We start from the raw sequence: 11,661 nt of genomic DNA, 5'->3' as shown, positions 1-11,661 counted from the left end.
CTGCTTATTTAACTTCCTGGCTTCCTGTAGCAGTATTAACAACATTCAGCAAGACCTCCACATCCACTCCTGTAGCATCTTCAACATTCTTATTCATATACAAACGCCACACACAATTTGCTGACATTTAAAAAAACATTTCAACACCTTTTATAGGCTCTCTGACAAACCATTTATAAATAATATGAGTGTTTCCTACCCCAAGTCAACATTAGACACAATTCCCTTTCAGTGACTATCATTTTCACTACACTACGTCATCCAGGTTTAAAATAATGCATGTGGTGTATGGTCACTTTAGTTTTTATGAAAGTATTTGCTCATGAGGACTTCGGACAGGGGACCACGGAGCGGACTTTGGACAGGGGACCGCAGAGTGGACTCTGGACAGGGGACCACGGAGCGGACTTTCGACAGGGGACCACGGAGCGTACTTTGGACAGGGGACCACGGAGCACACTTCGAACCAGGGACCACAGAGCGCACTTCGAACAGGGGACCAAAAAAAGGAAATGTTGCCATTACTTTATACATAGTTTATTTAGGCAGGACAAAATAAGGGGTTGTTAACTTGCTGCGTGTCTAAGCGGACTTTCAGCACTCAGCAGTACTCTTGTCCGTGGTCAGTTTTGTATTGTTCCTCTATGATACATTTTCATTTTTTTCATTTTTACCAGCGAGTATTGTCAGATGATAGCGGCAGATCTATTTTTGGTCAGAAAGAAAATGTGGAAGAAGAAGGAAGGTCTACTCTTGCAGCAGGAGTGGGTCTTACTCCGCCTTGTCCCCTAGAGTAAAAGGATATGGTCAGTGACAATGTTCATAATAATGATTTCCTTGGATTTAGATTAGTCAGAGTTGGAGGAGTCAAGTGACATATCTTCAAGTAATTCCTCTGTTAGATGTGTTGCTCCTTCCACTCCGCAGAAGCAGCTGTGTAGCTATGCCACTGATTCCGCTGTATGCACTGCACTGGCTTCAGGAAGCGCTTTGGGAGGCCTGGTCAGCAGATGAAGTGACAGAAGAAAGAAGAAGCGGACTGTGGAAAATGAGACAGGGACACAGAAGCATTCAGTGGAGAAGATAGGGAGACATTGATAGAGGGAATATGAGAGAGTGTGGGTAAGAGTGTGAAAGAAATAGTGTAATAGTGAGTGAGAGTATGAGAGAGTGAGAGTGTGTGAGAGCGTAAGAGTGAGTTTTTGGCTGTATAGACCGATACAGTTTAAAGGAAAGCTAATCATTAATAAAACAATAGCAAGAAAAGTGGTCTTATTAGTCTCCCACTCCGTCACATAAAATTTATAGGGCACAGGGATGGCTGGAGTGTCCCTTTAAACAACAAATCTCTTACAAAATCACACTTTATTGTATGAAGCTGATCAAACCTAATTGAGGCTTAAAGGGGCATTCAACCAAAATAACTGCAGTCTGGACACATATTGTGAAGGGAGGACAAAGAGAGAAAAAAGACCTTTAACAAGCAACCTACGGTACATATCAAGCAGCCTGCTGACACACTAGAAAATATGTGTCTAAGTGGTCCTTTAAGTAATACACTTTGATTAATGGAAGGTCATGATATCTCTCATTAAATCAAATATAAATGCAAACCAATCTGCATTTCCCATGCATTTAAATTTAGAACTAATTTGCTTTTCATTTTATATTCATTTGGTAAAGATGTGAGTCAGCACTTGTTATTGCTTCCCATCACACTTAACTTAAACATGCTGAAAAATAAAATGAATCACAGATTACAAAGTGAATACTGCTGGTTGATAAGAAGCAGGACTTCCACTGGACATCCACATTTAGTTTTTGGTGGAAACTAATAGATATCGTTATGAATCATTTTTTGCAGATGGCCATAAAAAACATTCCTAAAATTTACATTTTCTTGAAAAGAAAATCAGGATTGATTAGCTTTTGAAGAAAATGTTATATTGTTTGCATATTTATTCAATTTTCAGATTTTAGCATGAGGGCTGCATCAGCTTTGCTGCAAAGATACCCTTTAATAACTTAATTACATTTTAGCTGCTATTTCTGGATATAGTCACAAGTGGCATTGTGCTTCTCTAGCCTTTTATCATGGCTTGGGCTTTGGTGTGGTGGATGTCACAATGCAATTGGCTGATTACTATATAATACAGCCTCTCATCACCCTACGAAAAATTACTGCAGTTTTTTCTGAAGTAATACTGCAGTTTTTTGGACATGAAAAAACTACAATACTGCACTTTTACTGCAGTATTACTGCACATTTACTGCAGTTTTACTGCATTTGTACTTCACTGTACTGCAGTTTTACTGCACATTTAGTGCACTTTTTCTTTTATATTGCAAACCTACAGTTTTACTTCAATGTGCTGTAGCTTATTGCATTTGTACTTCCGTACAAAAATAACTGCAGTACAACTGCGGTACAGTGAAGTACAAATGCAGTAAAACTGCGGTAAATGTGCAGTAAAAGTGCAGTATTGCAGTTTTTTCATGTCCAAAAAACTGCAGTATTACTTCAGAAAAACTGCAGTATTTTTTTTGTAAGGGAATAAGTGGTAGAGGCTAATACAGTGAGCGAATACATGGGGCAGGCATAACGCTGTCTTGGACCAAGACCTGTTTAAGGTCTGAGCCTTTGCATCAAGATAAATGGTTAGACTGGATGGGCCTTATAGTTCTTATCTGCTGTGAAATCCCATGTTTCTCTGTGTACTGCATGCATTTATCATGTATTTGGACCTATGAAATGTAGAGCTAAAATGTCCTTAGGTTGTTGAATTCTATATATGATGTGTAAAAAAGATTACATACAGCTGCAAGTGTTTGCATCCATAAACTAATTAAAGTCCCCATGAAGTGTTTGCAATATATGCATAGCGAGGGATCGAGAGGACAGAAAGATGCGTGGGATTGGCAAAGAGAGGAAAAATCACATGTAAAGTATTTAAAAGGGGAACTTTTAAGTTTTAAAAAATATTGTTCTGTGTTCTTGTTTAGTCTCTTAAGGACAGAGGATGTAATATTATGCCCCTGCAAAACTGGCAGTTAAGCCCTAGGACGTGGTATTACATTCTCCGCCACTGTCACCAATTTCAGCTGTGATCAATAACAGGACCGCTGCTGCTGGCTGCCTGTAGACCAAGGCAGACTAGCAGCAGTCAACTGTAGTCTCTTTCATGCATGTGATTTCTTAAGGAGCAAATCACATGCACGTTGCCAATGGCAATGTCTGTAAACATTACCCTTGACAGTGATATCTGCCTCAAAAATAAATAAATAGCTACTTGTCTTTGTAAAAGGTTACATTTCTTACTGTAGATCTATAGATTTAGGGTAAAAATAAATAAACTAAAAAATAATTTAGTGAATGTACACGGTCCAGTTTTAACCCTGCTATGTCCAAAAACCATGGCATCTGAGCAGTTTCCAAAATCAGGACAAATACCTACATTTATCAGTATATTTCATTTTTCATCCACATTTGCTATTATTAGTTTTGTTTCTAAATTTTACCATTTTTAAATATGTTTTGTACTAAATATTGTTTTATCTATATTTATAGGTACATTTTCTAAAAAAAGGCATTACTTGACCTGAAATAAAGTGGACTCTTCAGAGTTATACTGAGGTTAAACTGGTGGAAACTGCAGGAACTGCAATACCACACCTGACCTTTAGTACCCTTCCTCCCTCACCTGAAGCGTATGTCATTCACTCATTCACACCTGACCTAATGACCAGGCCTATATCTGGACACTCCCCTGTTTGTTAGGTGTCTTTGCATTGAAGTTGGTGGACCGTTTTGCTCTGGCCCTGTGTACCTGATGCCTGGCTTGCTATTTGGCTTCCTGGTGACCTGATTCTGCCTTGTGCCCTGTCCAGTGGGCTTCCTGCCTTGTGCCCTTCTCCAGTGGGCTTCCTGCCTTGTGCCCTTCTCCAGTGGGCTTCCTACCTTGTGCCCTTCTCCAGTGGGCTTCCTACCTTGTGCCCTGTCCAGTGGGCTTCCTACCTTGTGCCCTGTCCAGTGGGATTCCTACCTTGTGCCCTGTCCAGTGGGATTCCTACCTTGTGCCGTGCCAGTGGGCTTCCTGCCGTCTATCCTGCCAGGGGGCTTCCTGCCATATGTTTTCTTGCTAAGAGACTGTTTAACCTGTATTTGCTTGTCCTGCCATAATATACAATACATAACATTACCTGGAATTCTGCCTGTGGTGTATTCCTTTGTGCCTCTCTGTCTTATCCTTCCGTTACCATGCATTGCCATGTGTAGACAGAACCCCAAGTATCCCCTGCAATGAGGCTCCTACCCAACCTGATTACCCGGGCCCTGACACCTGCCTGTGCAATTTTTCCCCATGCAGTCTCACTGTGCCAAATTTGCCCCTGAACATATATACATCCATAATAACACACACACTCATTCATACTCTCTCCCGTACCCCCTCCCTGAGCTGCACCTTTCTCTGTGGTGTGGCGCTCGCACTGGGGGGGGGGGTGTGACTGGGCCCAGTGAAGCTGCCCCTTTTGCCCTGTGTTAAAGACGAGCCTTCCTCCAGTATTGCCAGCAGCATTTCAGTTGGGGACATACTAATTTGTAGGCTGGACCATGGCTCCCTCTGCCCCCCCTACCGATGCCACTGTTAAGTTTGTATGTTAAATAGACATACAATAGTCTTTATGAGGTTATAACAGTTCTACTTTTTCAGGTAGCTGAAAATTAGCCATTTGTATTTTTTCTCACTCTGTTGTATTAGCTTAGTCTACTAGACTAGGGGTAGGCAAACTTCGGCTCTCCAGATGTTGTGAACTATATTTCCCTTGATGCATTATGACTGTAAGAGCATTATGGGAGATGTAGTCCACAACATCAGGAGAGCCGAAGGTTTCCTACCCCTGTACTAGCCAAACACCCTGACTCCTTGCTATACTGCATTAGGTAAGAATGTGCGACCCAAAGCAGGATTAGTGTGGGGAAAGACTAGCAATGCATGGTGAAGGGTAATCCTAGAGTGCCCTTTGTGGGTGTAGGATTCTTCTTTGTGCAGAAGACAAATGGATTATTGAAACCTTGCATTGACTATCGGGCTCCATAGCGTTTGTAATCGCCACCCTCTTCCATTGATCCCTGAACTATTTTATCACATTCGAAAAACTACAATTTTATCAAAATTAGACTTGATGGGAGCATATAACTTGACCCACATCGTTTTTCTACACAATATGAAGTAAAGGCAAATTGTAACAGGACTGCTTATTGCACAAGATAAGAAATCAAGGGAAATGGATGTTGAAGTTAGAAAATGACTTCTCTCTCTCCCTCTCCCTCTCTCTCTCCCTCTCTCTCTCCCCCTCTCTCATGAAAGTATAAAAAGTATTTTTTAAATCATAAATAACAGAAGACATAATATACAGTGTATAATATAGAGTGTTGTCATGAGTTGACTCACATGTACAGTTAATCATGAACATTACAAAGACCATGACAGGAGCATAGTCGATTCGTGTGCCCCCTGGGGAAGAAATCACCAGCAAACCCAAACCCCCAAATTAAGACACGGACACCTGATTGCAGTGGAAAATTATTTATAAATCCACAGCTAAAAAACACCAATACACAAAAAGTCATTGTCATACAAAATGCAATATAACAATAGTATCCCGACACCACCCACCATGACAATGACCCAAACAATAATTTAACAATAAACCAAAAACATAACCATAAAGTGCCAATACTTTACTTTTCCACAAATCCTACTAGGGGTATACCCAGATACCCCCACACCCCCAGGTTCCGAGCCACAGACCAGCTCGAAACCTACAAAACATACCAACCAACAACCTTTATTTAACTTTTACCACTCAGACCCCCATTCAAAAACTCTCCAAACTTGCCTCTCCACCCCGCCGCTGTGACAAAAACGGGAAACCCCCCCCAGGCCATAAATAGGGAGGGAGGGAGGGACAACCACAGGTCTGAAAAGCAGATTAAAAAGTGAGCTCACAAAATGAATGCCAGCTATTTATAAGACCCAACCCTCTAAACAGGTAAACCAATTAAATTAAAACAAAACTCCTGGGGCCCACCTCCAAGCCCTGTCAAGGCTCCCTCCACTAAGCTGTGCATGTTCCAGAAGCTTCATTTCATAACTCAACCATCAAAGTACAAAAGGGTATAGCTTTTACCAAGCCCTGATTCTCTGTGTCAAACTGCGAAAAAGATTAGCACCACTGCATCCTGGATAATTAATGGCATGTCTTAACTTGTGATCTCTCGTTTAATGCCTTATTAGGACTAATAATACTGGCAATCATTTTTTTTCTCCTGCAGCATTACTCCTGGGAGGCCACCTGCCAAAGACCTTAGCGCACAAGGAACAGCGCACATCAGTGAAGCAATTGTGTAAAGTAAATCACAGGCCTCTGGTGTAATTGCAGAGTAATGCTATATGTGTCAGATGTTTGATAGGTAGGTGCCACAGAAGACAGTGGATTTGTATTCCAATAATTGGATGTATGGAGGAAATAGAGAGCTGTTCAATTCAGTTTCTAGCCCATCAGCTTGATAAATCTATTTGACAGGCTGTAGTGACACTATAGTCCAATAATTATTGAGTTTAGAAATTTCATATTATGCAATAAATATTCCACACAGATTTATGAAAGTTGACAGCAGATATTGGTCAACTAATTGGACTAATTTTCTGGTCCATTTCTAAATTGTGATATCACACATCATCCTACATCACCCTACAATGGATTTCATATTGGTATTTTCCTTAATATATAGAATATATATTTAATAATAATTTACTGATGAAATTGGTTCGTGTTTTCTCTAAGTGTTCGATAATCTTGAGTTTGCAAGAAAATATGTGTATTCTGGAATTGTAAGCCAGTAAGGGATAGAAATGTGAGAAGTCGGAAAAGTCAGGATATAAAAAAAATAAGGTGGAAAAATTAAAACGAAAAAAATGTTTTCTATTTTTCTCCTAAGAATAATATTGCCATATTAGCCCAAAACATAGAATCTTTAGTCACAGTTAATACTTTCATTGGGCCAGCACAGAAAAAGATGTAAAAGATTCAGGGCAATATGAGAGATCAAAACAGATAAAAATTATAGGTTTCAGTAAATATACATACGGTATATGTATCGACACACAGTTCAAACATAGAGCTCTATCCCAGTTATTGCAAGAATACCTAAACAACACATGCTTGAAAATATGAGTGCTGCAGATCAAAGAATTAGTTAGCCACTAAATTTGTAAATTATACTGTGCCATTTAATTATAAAAAATACAAATCTCTATGATGCAATACTTTGTAATAACATTTGTATCTTCATTTCTCTACAGAGTTTTTTCTTTTTAACAGAAAAAATATTCAAAGAAATGTAAAAATAAATATAGAAAAAAAAAGCCTTGTGGCATCAGACTGTATATCCCTTCACATTTAGGCTCCACGTTTTAAGAGCATAAATTTGTAAAAAGACACTTCTTTTTCCCATTCTAATTGATTAATGGTCCCTACAATGATTTAAGAAATTAGCTTAGTTCCAAAAACTACTTAAGAGTGACATTCAGTTGCTACTTTGATTTTATATATGTAGTCATTTTGGGGGGTAGGGAGCAATGTTATATTTGCTAATACTAAAATGAAAAAAATCATATCCTTTCCAGGTATTTAATGGCTCTTAAATGCTTTGTGATTTAAGAAATTGCAGAGACAGAACACAACTCAGCACTTCTTAGAAGTGTGATACCGAGGAAAAAGATTACATCATTTAGGCTAAATGACAGGATTTGCAACATATAAAAATTATAGGCAATTTATTAATGTCTCTGCGATACACGAGGCAGGCATTAATTATTACAAGGTGGCTTTTCCTTGAAGATTTTTCATTTTAATATAATTATATTAAATTACAACTTGTATATGTGAAAATGATATTGCATGAACCAACGGTTGGGTCTATTCACAAAAAGGAGAGCTGGCAAGAGAGTTTGCAAGAGAGTTGTGGTTTTTAACTCATCAACTTCACGATACACTATGAAGGGCCAATCCAGTGAATTTCTGCTACAGGGAGATTATGGATGGCTCTGTATAATACATTTTTAATTCAGTGAGATTGTTTTTATTTTATCCCACCCAACTAATTATGCATCATACCTGGGAACTTGTGGGCTCTGGCCACCCAGAGCCTACCCTTGCAGGACACGGCCAGGACTGCCCACCTGTGGGTGGTCCTGGTGACGTCAAGGACATTCCTACTGATGTCAGGGGCGTTCCCACTGACGTTAATGGGCGTTCTCAATGCCAACTCTCACTTTAGTGAATAGATCCTTTTGTTGACAGAGAGAGCTGAACCCTTAGGAGCTTTTCAGAACGTTTAATCCATTTGTGACAGTGGCAAATAAAAAATTTTTGTACCCTCAAGTTTAGCTGTACGTTTCTTCTTTTGTACCCACACAAGTTTTGTTTTTTTCCAGGAGATATCTAATTTACTATGAAAAATACCGTATTTGCTGGATTATAAAACAAGGTTTTTTCAGAGCAAATATATTCAAGGTCGTCTTCTAATCAGACCTGAAATTGAGGTCTGTTTACAAAACTAAGATCCAGATCCCACGCAACGCTGCAGGGGACCTGGAACCTCCTCTCTGGCAGCATCTGCTGCTGCCGGCACTTCCTCTGGGGGCTTCTATGACGGAGCGCCTGAATCACATGACCTTCCTGTGCTCCACCATAGAAGCTCCGGCGGAAGTGCTGTCAGCAGCGGATGTTGTCTGTGCGGATCCCGCAGACAGTGAACGGATGTTGTCTGTGTGCATCCCGCAGACAGTGAATGTTTGTGGGATGTGCACAGACAATAGAAGCCCCAACGGAAGATGTGCATAACTGGGGGCAAGTTGGCAAATAAAAGGAAATAAAAACAAAAAAAAAAAATTTCAATCATAGTTTTTATTAAATATGAAAAAATAGTTTACATGTGAAATAATATTTACTAGTAAAACTTTTTTCCTATAGGGTAGTCTTATATTCAGGCTTTTTCTTTTTTTCCTAAATTAATATTCAAATTTTGGGGGGTCATCTTATAATCAGGGTCGTCTTATAATTGAGCAAGTACGGTATTAAATATGATGAAAAATTGAAAAAATGTAAAAAATATTTTTTCCTCATCTACAAAAGTTAATGGACAATTTACTAAATAGATTCTACTATTTGTCCTGAGTTTAGAAATACCCAATATTTTGTTATGATTTTTTGCTTCTTTGTACAAGTTATAGGACAATAAGCACAAGTAACATATTGCTATTTCAAAACCATTTTCTTCAAAACTGGTCATTCTGCCCCTATGTGCTCCTTGGGACATCTTTGAAATCAGTCAGTTAATTCCCATTAAACATACATTTTTGAAAACTAGACACCCCAGGGTATTTCAAATGCTGGTATTTGAAGTTTTTTCATGCCATGGATTTTGGAAAGATACTGCTCCAATTTTAGCACTTGCTCATAAATATATATATATATATTTACATATTCTTCTTGAACTCGATTTCCCCTTATACTGTCAAGGTGACATCACTGGGATCTTTTTTATTTTTACATTTTATTACAAAGTGATTAGTGAGCTGGGCTCCAATGACCTGGATAGTTGGCTGCCCTTCTCAGGAGGGTCTGGAGAGACCCTCTGGGAACTCTTATTTTGAATGGGTGCTGCCATCTTGTTAGAGGCATGTCTCTATCAGGTCTATCTTACTTTTTTGTGTTGCTGAATGCCTCTCTACAGGCAAGCATGCCAGGCACATCAATTGTCATTAAGGGGGTGCATTTTAGTGACATGTCTGGCACATAAATTGTCGTCAAGGGGTTAAATAACACAACATCACATAAGATGGTTAAGGGGGACTTTGTTATAAAATGTTGTTAAAATATGTATATAATGGGAGACACCTGAAAGCAGGAGTCCTGTCAGTTTATAAATTTCCATAGAAGAAGTGGGTGTTAGGATGTTTTTGGAAGGATTGGAGATTAGAGGCAACCATTAGGAGATCTTCTTTACATGCATGAGAGGTAGAAATTAGAGCAAAGGACAGGTAAAGATCATCAGATGAGTGAAAGGTCCAGGTAGCTGTATATTTGGAGATAAGCAAGGGGATGTAAGTAGGTGAACCACTACGAAATTCCTGAATGTACAGGGAGCTACCAAAGAGATTGACAGAGGGGAGAGGTGTTAGTAGAGTGATGGGTAAGGCAGGTAAGATCAACAGCAGCTTTCATAAATAAGTTGTAAGAGCTCAAGAAAAGTAAAAGAGGGACTGTAATGAAGATGTAAGATGACAAGTACATAAATAAGTACTTCAGTTAGTGGAGTAGGGATGAGCAATGTTTTTAAGATATAGGCATCAGTTTTTGGAAATAATTTGAATGTAAAGTTGATATCAAGGCAACAAGCATGTGGGGAAGAGATGGTGTTGCACCAATGTCATTGAGGGAGACTGTCAAAGGAATGTTAGCAATAGAGGGAAGAGTGTCTGAGTTTTAGTAATAGTATAGATCATCCAGTCAAAAAAAAAAACAGGCAAGGGAATTGGGGACCCAAAGAGAAAAGAAGAAATATGAGAGGAAGGTAGGCACTGTAAAGTAAGAACTTAATGGGTTCTAGAACTGAGCCTTGATGAACACCAAGTGAGAGGGGAAGTGGAGAGAATGGGTTATTGGACAAGCATATACCAATTGTTAGATCAGAGCTAGGAAAGAACAGTGTCACAGAGACCAAGATTGTGAAGGGTTTAAAGAAAAAGAGGGTGGTCCACACTGTCAAGGGTGGCCAAATGTTTTAGAAGGATCTGCAAAGTAGTAGTGATCTTTGGATTTAGCAGTGAGTAATGCAGTGATTGAAGAAGGTCAAGTATAGAGTTGAAATCAATAAATTTGGTCAGCTGGGTATATGAATGGAGGTGATAGATCACGGAGTAGTTTCACAGACTGATAGGGTCCAGGGAGGGCTTTTGTAAGGTGGGAGTTGTTGTGACACAATTGAAGAAGGGTGGGGTGGAGCCAGTGGAGAGGGAACCATTGAAGATGTTAAGGAATACATTAGAGTAGACAAGATAGACTGGATAAGATGAGAGGATATAGGATCTATGGGGGCATATGTGTGGGGGAAAAGAGAAAAAAAGAAGAGCAGAAATATAATCTTTAGTGGCTGGAGAGAACTGGCTTTTAGGGTAAATGAGGAAGGATAGTCAAGAAAGTGTGGAAAAGAAAAGTGGAAGTGTCAGGACCCGGGCCAGCAGGTCGGGTAGGAGCCCAATTGCAGGAGATATCTGAGGCTCTGTCTGTCCTCCGATATGCATATTGACAGACAGGTAAGTACAGACAAGAGATGACAGTCTCACACCCGGTTGGCATACAAGAATAGATTGTATTGATGAAAGCTGGCTGATCAGGCCCAGGGCTGGTATATACAGTGGAATAAAGCATAAACAGGATACAGTTAATCGTAACATATGGACTGGAAAGTCTTGCCGGACAAGACTGGACCTGGAGACCCACTGGCAGGACATACAGCAGGAAGCCCGCTGGCAGAACTCATAGCAGGAAGCCCACTGGCAGGGCACACGGCAGGAAGCCCGCTGGCAGGGC

This window comes from Sceloporus occidentalis, unplaced genomic scaffold (genome assembly GCF_023333645.1).
Source record: "Sceloporus occidentalis isolate IW3139 unplaced genomic scaffold, rSceOcc1.0.p SCAF_59, whole genome shotgun sequence".
NCBI lineage: Eukaryota > Metazoa > Chordata > Lepidosauria > Squamata > Phrynosomatidae > Sceloporus > Sceloporus occidentalis.
The sequence above is the reverse complement of the archived record's forward strand: the minus strand, read 5'-3'. Positions refer to the sequence as shown.